At 39.7% G+C, this 23,860-nt stretch overlaps 1 long non-coding RNA gene across 1 annotated transcript; it reads left to right on the plus strand.

Moving 5' to 3' along the window:
* The first annotated feature begins 3,351 nt into the window (after positions 1 to 3,351).
* LOC146439219 (uncharacterized) lies at positions 3,352 to 13,898 on the plus strand. Its single transcript, XR_014851232.1, has 2 exons — positions 3,352 to 4,185; positions 13,687 to 13,898. It is a non-coding gene; the product is annotated as an uncharacterized LOC146439219 (long non-coding RNA).
* Positions 13,899 to 23,860: the final 9,962 nt, after the last annotated feature.

Genomic DNA, 23,860 nt, shown 5'->3' on the forward strand with positions numbered 1-23,860 from the left:
TGCTAATGCAGCTCATTTCTGCTTGGCGCTGACATGCCCCGGTGTCTACAAGTAGAGTTCCCGCAGTATTTACCACTCTGATGATGCTCCTGCCCAAAATTGCTTCCAGTTTGGCAAGACTTCAACATATCAGTATCTATACAATGACTAAGTCCTGCCAGTATTCCTCTGACTGTTTGTTGATCAGTCTTCCTTTTTTTTAGTGACTGTGGAATTGAAATTCATAATTGGTCCTGGCAAGGAGACTCAAGGATGACCCTTCTCTCTGAGATGGAAAATCCCATTCCTTTTCTCAGGCAGACTTGTAGTTGTTTCATGTAAAGGACTTGTCAGTAGGATGGTGGAGGGTGACCCACCCAGAAGACAAGGTTGATTCTGATATTTTCCACATTTTTCTTCTATCAACAAGCAGAAGCATGAGCAAAATTGCTTATTTCTCGTAGTTCGCCTTTTGGTGTTGATTTTTACATTAGCATAGCTCACATGAGCTGGTTTTACTGAAGAGTTGTGAATCCATTAATCCATGAACACATGGATTAAAACAGAGTCTTCTCCCAGCTCTTGTATTTCGGTCTCAACATAGGAAGCAGTGACAAAATGTGGATACAGACAAAGCAAAATGGAAATACAGCCTGAGAAAGAAAGCATCTTTAACCCATAAGAGATCTTATGGTGTACATACATCCAAAATCTATTCATTGTGTTCTTGTTCTTGCTGCAAATGAGGAATATATAGACAGTGAAATATGAGTATGTAAGGAAAGATAGCAGTTCAAACTGATCAGATGTGGGACTCAGCTTTCCACTTATCAGGAGATGATGGATAATTTGCGCAGAGATTCTGGAAGTGAGCGTAAGTGATGAATCTGACACAACAGAGAAAATGATGTTGCAATAATCAGGATATGAAGTGAGCAGATACCATCCAAGAGTTATCTTTATATAGATTGACATGAAAATCTATATCATGGAGATGTTATGCAATAAATATCTCCAAGGCTTAGACACAGTCTTCTATTTATGCTGTGTAGAAGATAATGCCAAAGATATGCACCAGAACAACTGATAATAGCAAATGGGAGAAAGCAAGGAAGTCTGGGTAGGAAGTCATATGTCAGAAGACAACAAAGTTGGGTTTTTTCTTCATAATAAATTTAAGCTATCATTAAACACTTGGAAAAGGAAATCACAGAGTCCACGGTTTTATTTTAGAAAATATGTGACAGATTTATGTTTCAATGAAGAGGGTGGCAGAGTATTCAGAGGAAAGGCACACAGAAAGTTTCTGTGGTGACTGAGAATCAACGTAAATTTCTGCAAAAGTTAGGCAAGGATAAAGAGGACTCCCAAGCCCTACACTAAGGGAGATGAGAGGAGAATACACACGGAAATGGGAGATCTTAAAGGAAATACAGCTGATGTTCAGCTGTTCCTTCATCACGGAGGCTGTAGTGTGAGGAGAGAGGAGGAAATATGACAGGAGAAGAGAGAAGCGGCTGTCAGTCAAAATCAGAGAGAACTAAGGGGAGGAACTGAATGAAGCAACTGGTGGCAACAGACTTAGATGGGGACTGAGAAGGAGAGAAAGGTTTACTGCAGCCTTGTATGAAAAAAGAGCACAGTGGAAAGGTTGGAGAGGAATAGGAAAAGCCTTTTACATGTGTAGGACGGAGCATGTTTGAGAAAAACTGTGGGCAGGGTCTTGAGGAGGAGCCCTTGTGCCTGTCAGCATTGTTGACCAAAAGGAAGGAAAGGTGGGAAGGTATTGCATAACATTGTGTAGAAAGAAATATAAGAAGAAGAAACTTGGAGGAGTGGGAGAGGCACATAACCCACGAGAACATTCACGTGGGAGAGATGGACAAATAATACAAATTAGGTGGATGGAAAGCATGCTGGTTGGGTATGGATGTCACAGAAGAGTGGGAAACAGGGAGGGAGGAAGGGGGTTTGTTCCACAGCAGCAGCCCTCAACAACCCTTTGCATCCTGTACCAAATGGGATTTAAAACTTGTATTTCTCTGGATACCTCTGAACTGATGGCCACAAGATTTACAGTAGCAGTTTAGCTTCAGATCTGTATCTAAAAAGTACTGGGAACCTACTCTCTTGAATCCTGTATTATTAGTTGTGTTGCGAGACAATAACTATTAGGTCTGTGAGGAGAGCATCAGTCATCTTCTCTGAAGTCTGTGAATCTGCTTCAGTGATAACACTGACCTTCTGCTTACCTAATGAATCAGTGATTAGCTTTTATAATCAATTGATCTATTATTACAATTTCTAGCCAGATCTGAGTAATTATTAAACAGAGGAATCTGAGAGAACTCTGTTATAGATGTAGAAGTGGTTTGCAGTTGGGGGGATTTTATAAACATTTTACAAGACAATTTTGTGAAGTCTTGGGAATTAATTTATTAAAATGTTTCAAGAGGGCAGGGCTATATGTAAGACAGTTTTCTTGCCTTTTCTAGCTCCTTCTTAGTGCTTGAAAATGCTCTTATTCAACTTAACCTCTTCAAATCTATTTTTTCTTTTATTCTTTTGTTAGAAAGATCTACTTATACCATGCAGAGAGAAAGAGAGAGGAAGAGATCTGCTCCCTGAAAAGCACCTACCTCTCCAAGCAATGTATTAAAAAATTCTACATTTGCTATTTGCCTGCAGGTATGTCAAATGAAAGATTTCAGACTTCTCTAGAAACAACTTCATTAAAAATAAGAATAAAACAGCAATATAAAAACTCCTCCCAACTGAGATGTCCCTGGTGTCATTACCTTTTTAGGTGTCTGGGAGCATTTCTGTGTAATGTGTTGGTACAAGCAGGGCTGAACTGCTGTGAAATGCTGGGCAGTCTGTGCTGAGCTGCATTATTCTTGCAGGCCTCTTGTAAAGGTGCTTTATCAGACAATGTTTTGACAGACTTTTTTACAGGCATGATTTTGTTTTCCCTTCCTTCTTCCATGAACAATTGGAAGAATTGATTTAAAATCTCTCCCTTTTGTGCATTGGGAAAAATATTTTCTCTTTAAGTCTTTGCCTACTCTTGAAAAGGGATTTAAAAAACAACCTCTGAACCTGCTGGATTTAGAGTTACGGTGTTTTCAGGAGGAGCTAGCAGTCAATCGGCCAGGGTTAGTAGCAAATGGAGGTCCTTGCTGGCTTAAGGCAGCATTAGCAGACCCTAAAATATCCCAAATCCAATGCCGCTGTGTAACACCTGACCGGCGACCACCTTTCCTATCCCCACCGAACTGAAACAACTCTGCAAGGCAGGGGAGCTTGAGAGATGCCGAGCTGTCCTGTGAGGCTGCTCAGCCCACAGGTAACTGACACTGCCTCTTCCTCCAAGCAGCTCTGGCCCCTCTCGCTTCTCCATCTTCCCACCTTCCCTGCCATCTGTTCCCGCTGCTCCCGCAGCCTCCCTGCTCTCCTCCCGCCAGGGCCTGTCTGAGCAGACGGGGATGAGAGCCTCTGATGAGGTAGGCCTCAGGCCCCTCCATCACTCCTCGCCACGAGGAAAGCACCAGCTGTCTGGCTTCATTTGCATTTTCTCTCCAAAATAATGAAATTAGCCATGAGTATCCTGAGGTGATGCGAGACGCAAATTTAGGCTGGATGTGTCAGCGTGTGCTGGGGAGGGAGAGGGAAGGTCACGGAGGATGCTCTCAGCATTGCAATGGAGGGCAAGGCATCTCCTGCCGCCTGCCAGGCCCTGCAGCCGGGGAGAGCCTGACGTGCCCGGAGCTCCTCTGGGTCTGCCACCACCGCCTCACCGGGCAGAGCCAGCCAGCCCGTGTCCCTGCACACACCGGGAGAGGACACGAGGGTGTTCAGCTTCCCAGGGGCCAGCAGCCGGCTCGGGGAGTGGCCAGGCAGTGTGGCAGCTGCAGGAGCTGTGTGGTGGCCATGGCTGGCCAGGCTGGGCGGGCGGCCCGTCGCGCCTTGTCCGCAGCGCGACTGTTCTTGATTATTTCAGTGTTTGCTCAGTCAGGGCTCGGCACAGGTGCTGCTCAGCAATCCTCATCTCTGCTTCGCATTTCTGATTGCGTTTCAGAGTATTTGCTGAAGTGTTTCCCACAGCATGGCGACCACATCTGAGCAGGCTGAGGTTCCAGCCTCGCAAAGCTCTTGTTGTGCTGGGGACAGTCACTGCTTCTTCTGTTTTTACTGTTATTTGTTCAGGTAACAGTTATTTGTTGCGTAGATATTTATATAGAATACAATTATTTCTAAAGCATACAGGGAAGCTGGCTTTTCACAGTCTGCTGTTTCTTTGTCTTAATTATTCTCTAGTGGTAAATATAAAGAGTCTTTGAATTCTTTAAGATAACTCTTCCAGACAATACTAGAATAGCACTACCTACATGAAGAGTTTAAATATTTAATTAAAAATAAGTAAAAAAATTAAAATGTATTTACTTTATTCATGCACATATTTTCTCAGATGTGATTATGAATTAGTTTGTGCATGTAGACAACTTCTTTTGAGAGAGCATTGTGAAGTATTCTAGGAAAGCAGAATTTTTGTTCCTAAAAATTAGTGTTCTCACAATTGGACTCCATAACAGACTTATACCAAAACTAATCAATGCACTCTGATTTTGCTATCAAGTGTTCACATTAAACTCTTCATGAAAACAAAGGGTTAGCTATGCAAAAAAATCATTCCAGCTGCCAGAACAGATTTGGTCACTCATAACATCTTCAGGCTAGGTGGTGATAGATTCAAGAGCAGCCTGCGAATCTGCACTTCCTCTTGACTACATGGAAGGATCAAGAGTTTCCTCCCAGGTTTTTTTGTCTTCTGTTTCATACACATTGCAAGAGTCTAGGTTTTCTAGCAAAGGCTTGTTTACAGACTGTGGGCTCTTGAGCTGGGGGCCACCAAGACAACATGTAGTGTTCTGCATGTGGTCTGATGGATGCTGAGATGCACCCATTAGATAGTAATTTCGTGAGCAACTGGCTTGCTTTGTTAACATATAGATTGTTGCCTATAGAGACCTATAAAACTACAGATTTTGTAGCAGCCACATGCTGTGTGCCATTGGGTTGCACACTCATATTGTCCAAAAGACAGTGGGGAGGTCTGGTCATACTGTGGACTATCTTAAAAAAAAAAAAAAGGGTACAATTCAGGAACTGGTAGGTTTGTAAGAATTTTTGAGATTTTTGAGGATAAAAGTGTTTTGTTTTTTTGACTTTGTTCATATGTAAAATGTTACCTTTACTCTGTAGACAATGAGGATGTGTATTAAAGTGGAGAGAAGATACTCAAGTGCAGGTGGTCAGATTAAGATTTTCCCTTGTATGCTTAGAATTTAAACATAAAAATGTATTATATGGTTTCAGCATAATTTTTCTTACTTTGCACTAACTGCCAGGTTTCGGTGGTATCTTCAGCTCTGACTAATTCCTCACGTTCATCTTCAAACATATTATACTTTGTTATCTGTTTTGTCCTGTCACTTTTCTCCCCCTGTGCTTATAGGGTAAACAAAGGCAGAATGAGCCAAGATGGTCTTGTCTAGCTTTTGTTGCCTTCCCTTTACTCTGAAGTGAAAGCAGATGTCATAATACTGGGACAGGATATTTTTAAGTTCATGGGAGTTTCCAGTGGTTGAAGCAAAGCTCGGTTTGTTTTTGAAGTACAGCATAACTCTTGCCAAGAGTGCATCTACAGTGGTTCTCAGATATGCTCAAGACATAATTTTTTTAATTTATTCATTGATCAGAATGTTTTATGGGGCTGGGAAACAATGGGAAGTCTTTATAAAGTCAGTCTTTATTAGTCCAAATCCAAGTTAAATTACCTTCCTTGATTTCTTACTTTATTTCAATCTGGGTCTCATCTTTCTATCACAAGTTATTTTACCCAACACAGCACTGGCTCAGATCTCTTTGGTGCTAACTCACCACTTAGAATGATGCACCTTGCCTGACAGCTCTTCATGTCAGTCAAAAGTCTGGGTCAGTCACTTATCAATTGACCCTGTGTTAAAGGCAGACCCTCATTTCAGCACCCGTCAATAGCAGCTTTTGATGCATTTAGAGCCGAGGCTGCTTCAGTGGAGCTATTTGTAAGTTAGCATGTACAGGCTTTAAAGAAAGGGAAACATTTATAAAACTCTGAAAGCAGCTTGGGGTCTAGTTTGTTGGTATTTAGTACATAGATCTTCTTTTTGTCTTTGGAGGACAGTTTTTGTTACACCAGTATCACTGGGAGATGTGCTGATAGTGAGAAATGGGGTAAGTCCTACCAATGTACACAGCTAAAGCCCTTGCTAATCTCACGTCCCTTTCCTAATACAAATGAACACAAATAAAAGGCTGGTCTCTTGTACTTTGCTAATGTGGAAGGAGAACCTTTTGATTATTAGCTGCAGTTACCATGAGCTCCCAACCTGGGATGGTGTCTACGCTTCTCCTTCTGAGGTGTTAATCACAAATCTGCCAATCCTGTCCCACTTACAAGACAAGGAAAGAAATGTGAACATGTAAAAATTCACAGAGGGGCCCAGGAAAATTTCCCTGACACACTCCTGCTGTGACACCACAGCAATTGAAGAAGGCCTGTCATTTGGTTGTCAACCTTTGACCTCAGCCAGACATATTTTGAAATGATGTGAAAAGAATTGCTGTGCTGTACGGCTGGCTCCTTACAGCTTTGCATGTCTGTCCTTGATGTCAGTCAAAAGTAGTTAACTGGCACCCATGGAGTCTAAAAAAAAAAGCTCCTTTAAAATATCAGTAATGACTTCTGTTAGCAAGACTAGCTCTTGTCAAGTAATGACTTTATGACATAAGGTATTGTTTATCTAGGCATCGTTCTCTTACTTGCATTTTAATGAGCCTAATTAATAATAAGTTAGAAGTCCTCAGCTATTTCTTCACAGCTGGACCATATGCACTAATTACACTGAGTGTGCAAACTTAGGCTAATCCCTTCGTCAAAAGAAATATTTTAATTTAAAAAACCTCAATGTACTTTTTTTTCACCTGATTACTAAAGATGTAATCTTTTCATTCTGGCAAATTTGCACAGAATCAAAGTAAACCTGGGAGTGGGGGAAATCTATAATTTATAATTTTTCTAGTGGTAGACTTCATTCTTAAAATAATTGAGAAAGATCATTCAAGAGCAGAGAGGTGTCAGGTTCATTTCGGATGTGCGTTAGGTTCCATAAAAGTAAGGGATAATAATTTTTAAGTTGAAGGATAATCACCAGTCTCTATGAAAAGATCCTTGCTGAATAGGAGTATAAAGGATAAATATACTTTGGTGCAAACAAGTTGGGAGTGTTTCTATTCTCCAAATGCAACAGAATTCATAACACCAGTCATACAATTCCCCAAAAGTGATGAGACACTATTAGTTCCAGTCTAATAATAATGTAGTCAATATTAGATCAAGTATTACTGTTTGAAAATAGCCAGGGTGATTTTGCTGTAAATGTGTACATCTGCAAATTAATGAAACACAATTTACTAGGGTTTTTTCTTATATGGTAACTTACTTGACTGATATAGTGGATTTTGATTCTTTTTTCAGCCAGAAAAAGACCATACAATACTTTAACAAACCATTGACAACAACTATGACTACATAGCTGTCCATAGATTATAACATCAGGGCACATTAGGAGCTAGTATTAGGAGTTATAGCTAACTTCAGACTGTTTCTATCATTATGTGAGATCGTAAAGTACCGATATCAAAATAGTAGTGGTATTAGGGATCCATTTACTGAGAAGGGGATGTTAAATAAAAATTCAGTGTTCAAATCCTGTTGGCAGATACAAAAATGGCCAGTCATCAGACATCTATGTTTTCCAGCTCCATACCAGTTCAAACTCACATTTGTCTATCTTCACAGGAGAAGCAGAAATCAAAGAACCACCTTGGATGGCAGCACTGTTCTCCCTTTTGACCTATTATTTGTTTGAAGCCACCAGAGAGCTGAAGAGTCATCCATTATGCTATCATCCCTCCTCCTTCATATCTTCAGCCCTTACCCCCGTGCCAGTCCCAAAATAGTTTCAGTACTTTCAATCAATTCCCCAATATCTGCAACCTCATCCTACAGCTGGGTTCTTTCTTACCAGCTATGCTGTGTGCCTGAGCCCAAGCGTCTATTCTTAAAAAGTTACACTGCTGTGCATGGCTAGCAGCACTGTTAGCTGAGGTATCCATAAGTATCCTATTTATTGGCATATGGTTTTCAGTGGCAGAGCTGGAATGAGCACATGTTGCTAGCAGAAGGGAAAAAACTTTGGTCACCTAGTAAACCTACTATGTGTACACATTGAAAAGGTCTTTTCTAAGTTTGGTTATAAAGGAATGCTTCACTGATAAGACATTTTTCCCAACAAAATATGACAATAGGCAGTTACCAGTTAGCCTGGGTGCACATAAAGAATATGAGACCTTTCAGCAAAGGAAAAATTGACCTGATGTCATGAAATTTGGTTTTCCAGACAGAGACCCAGTTTCAGCCTGGAAACTCACTGAAGTGGAACTAAAAGCAGTTATTTGTGGAATTCCTACCCCCATGGGCTGGTCAGGGGCCACGTTTGTATAATTCACATGTTTTTCAGAGGTCTATGAAAACATGTCAGTTTTTGGGGTTTTTAATATATATACAGGCACAAAAACTATGTAAATGTGGATTTTTTTTTCCTTTTATCTACTTGTTCTGTTCCTCCCACTTACATTTTGGGGCTTTCACTGCAGTGTCAGGACAGTGCAATGAAGTGATGTAAGCAGGTGACGATAGGTTAACTTCCTTTTCTTGGCACCAATCCTGACATTGCTCTTACCACTATGGTTTATTCTATTGTATGTGGGTTCATTTTAGCTATTTCAGAGAATTTCAGTCATTCCAGTATATCTTTTGGGAGGCTGTTTGTCCATGTAACAAATTTTTCCAAACAGAATTTTTTCCTGATATGCCCACTCTAAATTTTCCATTTCTTATTTTCATTCCAGTAGTCTTTGCTGCATTTGACTGCACATTTCTATAATTATTTATCCCTTCTGGCTCATCCACCCTACAGACTACTGCAAACCATTAGCTCATCCTCCCTTACTTGTTGCTCAACTGAGCTTTCACTTTCTATCTTCAGGCCTTTCAACCTTAGTTTCAGTGAAGAGTTACTAACCTTTCAAATATTGACTTTGCAAATATAATAGTTCTTTTATAAGAAGCAACTCCACACATAGTAGTTTGCATGAAAATTTAATAATGATGCTTTATCTTCTATTTAGAAAAACAGTCACAATAAAAGAATATTTTTTACAGAACTATAACAAGCTATTTGATAAAACTAAAACAAGAAACAGAGAGAAACTTTCCAGGAATACAATTTTTTTGTTTGTGAGTTTGAGGTTTTTATTCTCTGTTGTTCTCTTGGAAATCTGAATGCTATTGATTACTTGTCTAATTTGTAGTATTTCCCTGGGTCTTGCCAGACAAACAGGGTTAGTACTGCAGACGATCTCCCCTCTTAGAGTTAAACACTTGCAGTCTAATCCTTTGAGTCTGTCTCTCCATGCACAGAAAGCCTGTGCCTGCTCCATGTAGCACCTTCCTTAATGAACAGACCTCACTGCTATAAAGGGCAATGTGCTGCTGGAATAGATATTTTTCAGAAAAGACAGTTCTCCCTTCCTGTTTGGCATTGGCCTATGTTCACCTTCTTTCTTGTGGAGATGCACATTTTTGGAGTATCTACAATACATCTAAGGGAAGTCCTTGATGTCAGGGTGAGCTCTGGAGCCAGATGCTGTCAGCTCCACTGACCTCAATGAAGCCTAGTGCTGAGCAGGGAGAAGAAAGCAGGAAGGACTGTGAGCTGAAGCTGAAGCTCAGGTGAAGATTCTTCCTAAAGAACCTGTGGTATTCAGGCCTGACCCAAAGCTGCTGGAAATCAGCCTGCTTCCCTTTTTGACGTTGTTATTGTATGTGGCAGCACTACCACTGCATGCTCAGGAACTCCAGTCCTGAACCAAGGCACAGACAGAAAGAGACTAACTGTACCTAAATTACCTCCTCTGTACTTAATTTATGCTGATGCTAAAGTTTGTTCTCTCAGGACCTTCCAAATATAGACACAAACCCCTGTTTCCTTTGGAAAGTGGAGAATGTCTCCCCTCCAGAAGGTTAGTGCTCCAGTTTATAACCTTGATATATTGTCTGAGCCTAACCTTGTTATTTAATTAAGTCTGGGCTCCAGAGCAGTGCAATTCTGAGGTGCTAATACTGTGTTCAGTGAAGACGAGGACATTGCTCTGCTTTTTTCAAGGGAAAGTAGCAGCGTAAGGATGAGTGTTTAAACACAATGCTAATTATCAGCCATAGGAATTACTTTTAGTGTTATAAAGCCTTTTATTCTTCTTTGCTTCCCATAAAAAATGATTCAGCTAATTTAGGTACCTACACAATTATTTTTAGCAGTGATTAATGGATTAATCTAACCATATGGAATTAGCGTATTAGTCTCAATATTGCATTAGATGTCAGATTATTTTTCTGGTTTAGGACTTGGAGAGTTCATAGAACTGTTCTGGGGAGTGGGGAGGGCTTTTTTTCCCATTTTTTAATTTTCTGGTTTTGTTGCCATTGTTTTTTGTTTAGGCTTTGGATTTTCTTTTTTAGTATAGAGTGCTATTTTTGGATTATGCTGCAAGCCTCACCTCTCAGTCCCATCATACAGATTTTTCCAGGGACAGTAAGATCCCTGTTGAGAGCTACAGGAAGTCTTTTTCATGTATTGTTCCACTCTTTTTTGCCATTTATGGCCCTTTAAAATGACATGAAATAGGTTAGCTGAAGGTTGCTGACATATCCAGCATTTACTATGGTTAGATAAACCTGCTTTATGTATAGTGGCAAGTTGTTTTGTGGGTTTTTTTAAGGGAGCCATTTGATGTTGATCAGATCTTTTAAATGATAGAAGTGGTCCCAGTGGAGATGGATTAGTAAGCAGAGGGTAGATGAGGCAGTCAAAAGCGCAAACTGCAATTTACCACATGGTCTGTGTAATTTATCACACAAACGCCTCTGACACATACATGGTACGTGTGTATCCTACAAGTTTGATTGTGTTGTGCTTATCTACCTACTTAAGATGTTACCCAGTCTTCTCCCAGCCCTGGAAAAAAGGCTAAGTTGCACTGGAGTTTGCTACTATTTGGTCTACAAAGCATGGTGTAATAATGAAAATATTTAAAGCAGAAATTCTTTGTGCTGAGGATCACCACAAAATTTATGTTAAGACAGATGCTGAAAATAAGGCTAACCCTCGGGTTAGATACGAATGCACAAGAAAGAAAAACATAACCTTAAGAACCTGACACAGGTTAATTTAGTCAGAAAATACTCTGTGTATTTCTATACAACCTAAAGGCAGTACTGCAGAGAGGTATCTGTGCTAGCTAATGCATAGAGATGTATTTTTCGTGGTCTGCAGATAACTGCATGGATATTAATGAGATTCAGTCATTTGTGCTAGAGGCAACATTTCTCCTAGATCATTTTATTTGTTCCATATTGTTATCTAGTGCTGCATCAAAAATTTTTTTGTTTGCTGGAGTTTCTTCAAAAATTACATCGTGAAAACAGTGCAGGCATCATGCTGTGTGCACCTGATAATGTTCTGCATCATCAGTAATTCCTACAACACTTTGTGCTATTATGAAAACACTGAACCAGAATCAATGCTTTCATAGAAAGAGCCTATTGTTTAAAAAATAACACATAGATACTATTTTTTTTCTACTGGGACTATAGCTCTTATGTAGCTCCTTCAACAATGAGAATGTTACCAGGAAATTGTGAATAGTTACCACTTCTTGTTCACATATAAAATGAAAAATAAATTCTATTTTAAGACAACATAAATAAATAAATTCTATGTTAAGACAATGTATAAAATAAATTCTATGTTAAGACAACAATGTCCACATGAAGAAAAACATGAGAATAACACACAAGTTTAAAGATAGATTTTTAGTGATGATGTAACTTGGAAAATGACTCATAATATTTTGCTATTTGTTAATATTGCCTGATTATTGATTGTAAGTATTTGTATGTGTAGCAAGGAGTAGATCCAAGATCTAGGATGAAAAATAAGAATTTTATTGTCTGAGGTTTTACCAAAGAGGTAATACCCAAGACAAATCAATATGAAATAGCTTGAAAAATACATGAATTCTTAAAATTCTTTAAATCCTTAAAAATACAGTAGCCAAACAGGATAACTCTCAAAACCACAGTGGAGATAGACAAGAGGATTTGTCACTCCTACCTGTGTGTACATGAACAATAAGTTATTTATCATCCCAGCTAAATTGCTGGTGAAAAATGGATTAAACACTGCACTTTATTCTATTTTGAAGGTAAGTATATTCCACATAATCCTTTTCAATGTTACAAAAGAGGGGGAAGTTGGAATTTAAGACAAATTTCAGAATTCAGATGAGTTTTGCTTTGTGGAATGCTATGAAAACAATGTATGCCAGTCACCATAGCTGGATTTGACTCGAGTTTTCTGCATAAGCCGAAAGATAGATTCCTTAATGGAAGTCCTTTTTTTAATAGTATCACAGCTTGAGCTGGGTGCTTCTCAAGAGGGACCCCCAAAAAATAAAACCCAATCCAAGTTCCTGACCCCTCATGTAATAATTTGGATGAATAGTAATATTAAGGTCTGGCCTTACTTTTATTTATTTGCTGTTTCGTTACAAAGCTGTTCTGGCTGGTTCTGTAGTTACCTGTTCATTTGTAGTATGGTTGCTGATGAACTGGTACTTAAGAAACCTACTAGAGTTGCCAGAGGAAGCTTGTGACATGCTGTAAGTTTAATTATGTTCAATTCATTAACACAATTAGAGCTGTGAACAAATCTATCGACACAGCCAGAATCACTTAGAAACAGCTAGTAAGTCATAGATTATGGGGACTTGTTCTCCATCCCTACATGTCGAGCAGGATTCCCTGGCAAAATACATCAGTCAGTCATTTGGGAACAGAGATTTGATGCCAGGGGTTTCCTCTTTTCCCTGGATGAGATTAGTCATGTTTCAGCAGAAAGGCCTAATAATGAAAAACCACCTGAAAGCGAAGCCTTTAATGTGCACTGACATTGTGTAGTAGTGAATGATTCCTTTGCTGGATGTACCTAATGATCTGTTTGTTGATAAGGGAGAGATACATTTCAGGGCCACAACTTGATCAAAATCAGAATTCCTGCATATTTTGGGGGGAACCCCTCTGAGAGCTCTAGTTTTCTTCCAAGCATTTGTAACCAAATAAGCCAGTGAAGTAATTTATAGGGGATTCAAGGAGGAATGTATAGGAGAGCTCTAAGGAGAAAAAAAAAGCTTCCTGAAATTTCTATTCTGTACTTTTGCCACAGCACCAATCCACTCCCAAAACTCCCAAAAATTTCTGCAAGGTCAGAATGCTCTTTGTGAAAGTCTTGTGATGCCATTGAAACTTCAGCTATTTCCCAGCAACCAGACTGCAGTTGGGTAGGATTGCTTATAAATCCCCTGGTTGTTTTCCCAGGCCCACTGCGATAAGTGAAGCAAGCAGATGGAAGGAATATACATGAAGTATTTTTGGGCTGTCTTCCCCAGTCTGTAGCTTGATTTCTCTGCTTTTCCTCCACCTTACAGGTCAAGAGATTTAAGGAAGTGAGCTAAGGTGGAATGAGCATCTTCACTTTGGACTGTGTGAGAAGCTTGTGTGAAGGGTTCCTTCAAATCACACATTTCGGAAATATGTTCAGGACAAGTCTGTGTAGTGCCAAGCTATTCCTAAAGATTGTTGAATGGTCCCAGTTTTATACTTTACAGATGGTGAAAGAATAAAGGTTGTGTGCTTATTAGTCTTTTCCTTTATTTTCTTTAATATCGTTTTAAGAGCTCTTTCACTTGAGCTTCAGGGCCTGGAATAGTCCCAGATAAAATATCAAGTTTCACACAGGTTTGCTTTTATCAGGCAGCTAGGAACAGCCTAAAATTCATAGCCACTGGGAAATCTACTTATGGAGGTGTGTAGTGAAGCATTGCAGATGTAAAAATCATATAAACATTTTGTAGGCACTTACAATATGCTAATTGCAGAGATGTATATAATATTATAGTAGAACTGTCTGATCTACCTTAATTGCACTATTAAAAAACATATATACTGTACATACACTATTTCACAAGCAATCCATAGAGCATCTGAATGTTTTTAATAGCCATCATAAAAATAATAATAAAATATGTAAAGGATAAGCTACCATGAAAATTGCAGAGGAAAATGATGACCTGTGTATTTTGAGATGAAGTATCTTACATGTATGTTATGGTGTTACTTACATTCACCAAAGGAGTTGTTATTGAAAGGATTCATTTTAGGGTTAGATAACCTGGTGGGTTAATGCACAGGCTTTCACATCAGAAGACTGAAGTCAATTTGATTTTGGCTGTGAGTTCAGTTTTGGTTGGTTCCACTTCTTAATGACTCTTTCAAGCAGCAAAACTATGATGGAGTTTGGTGTAATTCATCAGAATTAATCTTTCCTGCACAGGAGGAATCCAGGGTAAGTGTATCTGAGGCCACGAAAGAGGTTGCAATGGAAAAGCTGAACTGCAATCTGACCAATTACACCTTAATGTTATTAAGCAAATAAAAAATAATTCACTGAGTTGCTGCTATGAGTATTGCTCCAGAGCCAGTAATGGCCTGGTGATAACAGACAGCCCTTTTTACCATTGACTGAGAGACTGGAGAATGTGATTATCTGTAATTACATACATATCTCACTGTGCAGCTCCAGGAAGAGGTCCCAAGCCAACCCCAGGCAAGCTAGACCCAGCACTTTTAGGTACATATGCTCTAGTGCAGGTTCATGTGTCCATTCTGTCCATGGCACCTCTGTTTGGCACTGCACTGCACTGTGCTTTGTTGGACACACCCACCCGATTCCTGCATCTGCAGGAGTTTCTGCTGCTGGGCTGAAATGCACCAGTGGTGACTCCAGAAACTGATTTACCTGGTTTTTTACAACCCAGAAAGCTAAAAATGCATTACATTTGTAAACAACCCAAAACTTTCAATCTATAGTTAAGCTTTTCACTGTCTCTAATATTTTTCTTCCCATTAGCTTTGTGCATCCATCAGTCAGTGCATAACAGCAGAAAGTCACAGTGGATGTCCCATTGCCTTGGCAATGGTATGACACTTCCCTCTCATGATCAGGGATACAGCTCTGCCCCTGGCTGCCCAAAGTCAGGCTAACCAGCCTCTTGCCTACAGCACAAGGACTGTGTCTGCCTGGAGTTTGCATCAGGAGAGTGGCTGAGACCAACTCTCATGCACAGAAGCTGATTGATGAAGCATGATGCATCCCTTAATTAAGCAGAAGCTACTAATAAAAATGAACTTACTGGATGATTTGTGTGATTCTTGCAAGGCAGCCATATGTGCTGCACACTGGTAGTGGGAAAGGGTGGTATGCAGCTGATGCTGGGAAACTACAAAAGAGGAAACTTGTTAAGGGAGGCAGTTTGGGTGCTGTCACTATTCAGGGCAGTCCATAATTAATGCCCTCCTCGCTTATCCTTGTTTCTGTGATAAGTTGTCCTCTCCTCTCTCTCTGCACCCTCTCAGCATTAGTCCTTGCCATCGCTGCTGCTCCCACAACTGCGTCTATTTTTGCTTCTTCTTTAGCTGTGACTGCAGCATTTGGGGGGGATAAAATTCCTTGAATCTGCACATCTGTTCCCTTTTCCATGAGCCATAAGCATGTGTGTGTTTGTCTCAGCAAACCTTCACAACAGTCGGGGTCCAGATGCCTCTTCCTGTGCTTCTCCACAACACTTCACTGCAGCATTTTCCAAGGGAGCTGGAATGGGAGCACACTTGATGCACGGGATCAGGAGGAGGCTCCTGGAAGTCCTTCTCTGTGCCATTGGCCACCTGCAGTCGCTTTTCCTAAGTATGCTGTTCACCTCTAAGATCCAAAGGGGTTTCGGTGAGATGGTACAACCTTGTAGGGTTGTATTGCCAGCTAATCAACTAAGTAACAGCCTAGAGGTCAGGATGTTGTAAAAACATGGCAACACTTTCTTGGTTACTGTCAATGATCCGCAAGAATTCCTGCTGCGCACCAGAGATACGAGCACAGAATTTAAAGGGAGAAGTGATGTGTGACGCTCGTATCCTCAAGCTCCCCACTCCATATGTCTGAGAATTAAAATATTCCTTCCAGATGTGCATTCCTTTAACAGGCTGAAGAAAACTGACTCTTTCACCTCATTTGCTTGGGGGACATGATAACATCTTCATGTGAATAAATACTCTTACTCTGCAATTGTCTGCAGTGAAAAACAGCAAAGAGATCCTTTCTTCAGTATAGTCAGTCAACTTTTATTAAAAGCAAGCTGGAAATGAGTGGCAAGAGCTGTGTAGGAAAAGAACATGAATTTAGCACAAAACAAGAAATGCTGTCCTTAACATGTGATACAGGCCTTTCCTTCTGCAGGCCACAGCTAAGGGTGCTGCTGCTATGTTCAGTTTGCGAGAGATATCCTAATAAAGGGCAATAAAGGTCCTAATAAAGGGAAGGTAAAGGTCCTAATAAAGGGAAACCAAATGGTCAGAAGTCTAAATGGGAGCAAAATTAAAGAACTGGGATTCCTTGGTCAAAAAAAAAAATTAAAAATAGCAGGGAAACATAGGAGCCATCTTTCCATTTGTAAAAGACACCTAATTAAAAAAAAAAAAAATAAGAACAAACTTTTCACCATGTCCTTGGTCTATGGAGTGAAAAAATAGTGAGATTAAAATGGAACAGCATTGATTCAGAGTTAAACATTAGGAAAAACTTTCAAACAACAAGGATAGTTAAACACCAGAATAGATTGCCTAGGGATGTTTTGGAATCCCTGTGATTGGAGCTTTATAAGAACAGGTTAGACAAACATCTGTCAGGAATGATTTAGGTATAGCTGATCTTGCCTTGGGGTAGGGGGATGAACTAGACGACCTCTAAAGGTTCCTTTCAGCCCTCTTATGATTCTATAAAAAAATACAGGAAATGATTGCATGTAGAATTGAGTTTGGCACCTTTTAGTAAATCTCATTGTTTCTGCTTTTCTGTTGTTCACTTTGCAGCTCAGCCATGCTGAGGACTCCAGGTTTCAACAAGAATCTTAAAAGGCTGTTTGATGCCAAATAGTGCTCTGGTTCTTTTACACTGTTACATTTAATTAGGGTTTCTAATTAATCTTCTCTGTGTATTACACTATATCCAGCCATCAATGTTAATAAAATCTTTGCTTAGTTTAAAGATTCTCTGAAAGTTTTCATTTGGAAAGTGAGACCATCTGGCCTCTCTACCTCACTAGGATTAGATTCTGGGTAAGGCATACTCCATCTGTTTCTGAGATTCATGTACATATTACACAGAAATGTGTGTTGGGGCGAGGCTAAGGAGGGATTTCATTGCAAAGATAACTAAGATAGAGTCAGATCTGTCAAGAGAATCTCTTTGATATCCTTGATGCAAAAAATAAGTAAACTTTCTTTACAAAATGTTCTCACCATCTCTTCAGAGAAGGGTTATTTATTGCTTCCCATTGTGATAGGTGAAGTCCTCCACTGAGGATATACTTCAGTCCTGAACATATGTAGCATAAAATACTGGAATGGTAAACCCTGTTTGGCAATCACTGGGGCTCCCAAGAAAGATTCCTCAGCCTACCCTGGGTATTGCTGAGGAGTCCCTGACATACCAGGAGCTGTGGAACTGTGCTCCTGGCAGACAGTACAGCAGTGCAGAACAAACCTATATATTTAAACAGTCTGTGAGCTAGGATGAGCCTGATCCCACCTGCTTGTTCATTCCTTCAGGTCTTCTTAGAACCCACATATAGAGTCTGGCACCTTCCTGACTTTACTAAACAGGCAAATCAAAGGCCTTGGTTTATCAAACGAATCCTATATCTGATTTGGTATTGAACCACAGATCACGCATTGATATGTAACAGGAATATCAGTTTTCTAGGCCTTTTTTATTCAAATTTGTTTGCCACATTCTACAGATTGTATTCTCAGAAAAATGCCACGTCCTGCTGGATTCTCATCCTTCTTGACTAAAACACACCGAGAGAAGAGCTTTCCAACATCAAAACCACTCCATTAAAAATTGCTATGAGTATGTGGAATTGCTTCCTGTTGATTCAGCATGTCCTGGTTTTCTTCATGTGCAGTTTACCCAAAACCACGACCAAACAAGCAAACAAAAGGTAAACAAGAAGCAGAAGAGTTTTGAAAGGGGAGAGCATGACAATTTGGCTCCTGGATGCAAAGAAGCATTAGCTACAACTTAGCTTCCTTAGCACAGCCATTTAGAACCTCGAGTAGATAACAGTGACTTTCATTGATACTGGCAGATTTATGGGGCCATCATTAAAAAAGAGCAAAGTGGCCTTGATCAATGTTTTCAATGGATGAGGTACATACTTGCTTTCCATCAATATCAGACATGCATCACTACTTTTCCTGCCTGTTCTTTTTTTTTGAGAAAAGATATAAATTGTGACCAAGGAAAGACAAGATCTTCTCTTAGGCTCCCTGCTGTAGTTTTTCAGTGGAACAGACAGAGATCCACACAAAAATATTCTCCTCTTTGCATGTAACTCTTTTCTGATAACTTCCTCTTCAGGCATCCAAGTAAAGATTTGGGTTAATTGGGCATCAATAGTAATATTTTATATTTTGGAAAAAATCAACATGATTACTTTCTTTGACACATAAAAATAGAGAGGGTATCTGTCTTAGAATCCATCGCTGACTAACAAATACAAGCAGGTTTCGTTATCAGAAAGGGCATCACTGGGATCACAAGGATGAATAAGGTATTTTCAGCTTCTGATTACAGTTGACATAGAAAAAACTTCTGTTTCCATAATGTTGGGGTTTAAGTGTACTTTTTATAAAGTCAGCTCTGTCAAAAATTGCAAAGTGTTAAGAGTATCCAATTTTGCAAACACTTTCAGCAACCCATCAATGTATTATGATGGAGAGCTGTAAAACACACAGCTGCTCCCTCTGAGGTTCAAGGAGTGGTCCATAGCAAGGGTGGCAAACAGTGTCTGAATAGCCCAGTACACCAAGGCAACATGGCATTGGGCCCACAGACCCTAACCAGGGTTAGCCCCATCACTCTGAATTCCCTTCTCAGGTGGATTTTAAATCCCTTTCATAAAGCCATGTTTTCTACTTATAAAATTTTGAGTAAAATAAAAATAAATTTTGAGCAAAATACTTTTGCCAAATTTAACTTCTTTCTCCTGTTGGAGAATATTACTCAGTTGTTTCTAAGATTATTCATTTAAAAATTCTGCATTGAAAGTGCCAAGACAGATCCTTCTAGTCCTTGTTTCTAATTCCTAGACAGCAATAAAATACTTAATATTTGAATTGATTTGCTAATTCTATGTGACAATCTGAGTAACAGATGTATCAGCTAAATGTGTTCTTGCTGTGAAGAGACAGTTTATCAACATATTTTGAGAAAACAGCATGGCCAGACTCCTTTTATCAGTGTAAAAACTGGGGCAGCCTACTAGTTCTCAAGCTCATCAGAAGGTTAGTAGTGACTTGTTCAAGGTGAATCTTCTCTCCATCTATCTTTATGTACACATAATGAGGTGAAAATCTGAGTCTTTCAAATTTCAGCTGTTTATATGAGCTCTTCATATTTATAATAGAATCCGAGATTACCCAGAAGAAAAAATTCTCAAGAATCATTGGCACAGACACTGTTATTTTCTTCCCAAGTGGACATATACCTACAATTTAAGAAAAAAAAGTAAAATTATTAGCTCTGGCTAGTTGCTGGACTTTGAGAAAAAAACTATAACAAATATTCACAAGACTGAAACACAAGTTTCACTTTGTTTCTGATCTCTTAAATTGTCTGAATAATTTTTTCACCCACTAATACAATCAACTTTGTAAATAGATACCTGTACTTTCTTTGACAATCCTTTATCTGCTCTTCAATAAAAAAAATCTATGACCTAAGAACACATTTTTCCATCTTGAATGCCTTCGACAAGAACAGCTGTGAAAATCTTTTGCACCTGACCACCCTTACAAGTTTGTCTGTATCAGTCAGATGTGTGCAGAATGGAAGCAAAGACGAGTGAGAGGTGAGCAGGTACTGTTGAAATGTGTCGATGTTCGGAGCAATCATTATCGAAGGAGAGCCAAACAAGTGAAAGAAAATTACTGGGCACAGAAATAAAGATACTCAAAAGAGTCAGATTTTACATTTATCATTTATATCTCAAGGATCTCAAGATGGTATCATAGGAGAGATTTTCAATATTGGTAACACTCTCTGCATTCAAGCAAATAGTTAGTGTACAAATCCTCATTCATACCTGCCCTTATTCAGAGCTTCTAAAACCTCCCACAAAAGGGCTTTGCTTGTACAATGTGACTCTTTGCATTTTAGATAATGAATAGGTAGATAAGTAAACCTGCCAGAAACATTTTCAGTCAGAGATACTCTCCCAGTCCAGATGTGGTCAACTACCAGGCTGCTACTGAGCATCAAATCAACTTCCACATGCAATTCCTGACAGAGCTGTGAACTTTTAAGTCCATACAAGTGGAACTATTGCAGCACTGCTAGTTCCCAGTTGGCCATAGATTTATAATTTCTTCTTCGTTATCAGGACAGAGATGTAAGTGGGTCAAACAGTGATGCAGAAAAAGCTCCTTTTTTTATAACAATTGTACTGGAGAAGGAATCATGCAGTCTCCACTGTAAAAAAATGAAATGTTGAACAAGAATACGCACAATTGGAAATCTTTCAAACATCTCAAAGATGATTACTAGACTTGTTACAACATAGGTAATTTCATCTCAACACATAGGAGCTATGAGAAATTAAATAAGCATGCTGATAGTTTTTATGAGAAATTAAATGCACCATCACTGTTTTAATATTTCCAGAATGTGCTGGTGGTTAAACAGAAATAAAAACTTCAGAGCAACAGGAGAAATTATTCTTTTTTTTTTTAACAAGAAAAAAAACTTGGTATTGCAAATGATCAGATCTCACCATTTGATTATGCACTTGTATAGAGTCATCAAAAACCTTTCCTGATTCTTGGTGTTCAGCAACAGCTGTGAGATATATGACCATGAATAGACATGAATGAGAGCTAAATCATGTGTTAATCATTTCCAGAAGTAGGTCAGACATAAGCTCTCTCTTGATGCTTACAGACACAGCTGTCTGTCACGGTCATCCTCCTCAACTGTCATTAGACTGCAAGTGACAAGCTAACAAGTTGCAGGAGCTGTGGTACCAAGCAGTGAAAAGTGGTCTCTAAGAATTCCTGCCTTCTCATGGGCAGCATGAGATTACAGTGAATTCCTTACCACAGAGACCTGGTTTGAGTCACTGCAGCACAGATGAGTAGCTATTGCTGTTACTGCCTTGCTCAAAGCACTCAGTGACTCAAGCCACTGCCCAACACAGTCCTTTCTCTTCCATTTTCCTGTTTAAAGCCTGGATAAAGTGTTCCCAATACTTGCAATATATGGCACTCATTGGACAACATGAGCAAGATGGTTTCTATGGTGCATCCAGCAACCACTTTCCTGTTTGCCATGGCTCTCCAACTTGTCCTCTATTTTCCCTTTGAATTACTCTCCTTTTCCTTTTGATTTCTTCAGCAGTAACAGCAAACAAGAGGCTCTGTTCTGAATAAGACACACGACCACTTGTGAAACCGTAGCAATGTCTATCCCTCTAACAGACCCCTGCAAAAATGTAATGAGCAGAGAGCTGGACATGTGTGTGTGGAGAGATATATATATATATGTACTGCAACCCTAAACCTCTCAGTTGTTCCCAGTAGCCCAAAGTGTGGTCCCAGTAGCTCCCAGCATGTCCCCAGTTGGCTCCCAGCATGGGAAGAGTAGCTCCCAATAAGACCAAGTCAGGTTCCATTCACACCCACTATAATTCCAGCATGACCCTAGTGTGATTGTAGCCACTCACAGTACAGTTCCAGTCACTTCCAGGATGATCCCAATTGCTCCCAGTATCAACCCAGCTGCTCCCAGTGTGATGCCATTTCCTCTCAGAGTGATCCCAGTTGCTCCCAGTCACCCCCTATATGGTTCCAGTTGCTCCCAGTATGATCCCAGTTGCTTACAGTCTCTCCCACTATATCCCAGTTGCCCCAGCATGCTCATGCCCAGTCATCCCAGTTGCCCCAGCATGGTTCCAGTTGCCCCCAGCATGATCTCTTTTGCTCCCAGTATATCCCACCAGTTGCTTCCAGCACACACCCATCATTCCCAGTTGCTCCCAGTAGCCCCCAGTATGGTCCCAGTGTTACAAACAAAATAAAAAGTTTGAGTTCACTTAATCACCAGCAAGGGGATCAGTAAAAACCTGATTTAATATTAAGTGACAGCATGACAGAGTTCGTTGGCAAAGGTTCGCTCTGCTACTTGTGAGATGGTTAAAACACACTGAGGGAAAAAAGCAACAAAATCCAGTCAATCTAAACAGGAATTGAACTGAAAAGTGTGTGTGTGTGTGTGTGTGTGTGTTTAGGTGTGTGTGACAAAAAGATAGAAAGGGCAAGGACAAAAAGGAATATGGCCTAAAGGCTTAAAGGCACTCAAAAGTACTTAAACTTGACTTATAACTTAAATTTGACAGTCTAGCAATGAAAAAACACTTAACAGCATTTAAGTTAATTTATAACCTAAAATTAAATTATTTACAGGCCTAACTCACTTAGATATCTGGGGTACTTAAACATCTAAGAGAGCAGAATTTCCCCCAGATTTGCCATAGCATTTGCACACTTGTGTGCACACAGACAGAAAGAGTCAGTGCAAGGCATCTGTGAAAAATTCCCTCAAAGGCAGCGAAATGCTCACTCTGGATGCTTTTGCATCTCCCCAGTGGGCCAAGGGTTGAGCCTCAGAGAGTGAGGGAGCTCACTAGACAGCACTAGATCCTGGGAACAGACAGTATATATATATATATATATATATATATATATATGTGGGTGTGGGTGTGGGTGTGTATATATGTGTGTTTGTATATATATTTCTTTTTTCCCTACTCTTCTGTATCTAGATTAACACTACAACAAATATGTACTTCAGGGGAGTTGTAGGTGATCATATTGATTGCAAAAGACTTTGGAAACAGAGCCCAGAGCCTGGCAATATGGATAATTTAAGGAAGCATCTGGCCTAAAGAGGATTTAGGATTATTCTAAATTCTAGAAAACATACCTTTACATGCTTTAATATATTCTGAGTGGGATTAAGATATAAATTTATTCAGTCAGACTAAGAGTTGCATAATGATTATGTTTCTGGCACTGTCAAAGGTGTGTTCAGAAGACTGTGAGGAAGTCAGAAAGACCCTTCTGTTTCAAATATCTAGGTGTTGTTTAAGAGCCACACAGACTGCCTCAGAATACTCCATTTGCTCTGCTGTCTAGAGCAAAAGATTGATGGCAAACCAATTCTCCCCTCATATGCAGACGGCAACACTTGGTGGTGGAGGAGATACAGGATCTTAAGAGGGAGAGAAATATTGCAAACACGAGTATTTTAAAGATTTGAGCTTTTTACTCCCAACTGATCTGTAACTAATTTCCATCAAAGTTTTTTTATACCATTATTAGCATATAGTAGAAGTATCCTGTGATGCAGGGTAAATGGATCCAGTGGTAGGATAAAAGCAAAGATCAAACAAAGAAAGAAAACCATTGGGGTGAATGATTCCTAGCAGGTAC

This window comes from Lichenostomus cassidix, chromosome 3, assembly GCF_008360975.1.
Source record: "Lichenostomus cassidix isolate B80296 chromosome 3, HeHo_3.0, whole genome shotgun sequence".
In the NCBI taxonomy this organism is placed as follows: domain Eukaryota; kingdom Metazoa; phylum Chordata; class Aves; order Passeriformes; family Meliphagidae; genus Lichenostomus; species Lichenostomus cassidix.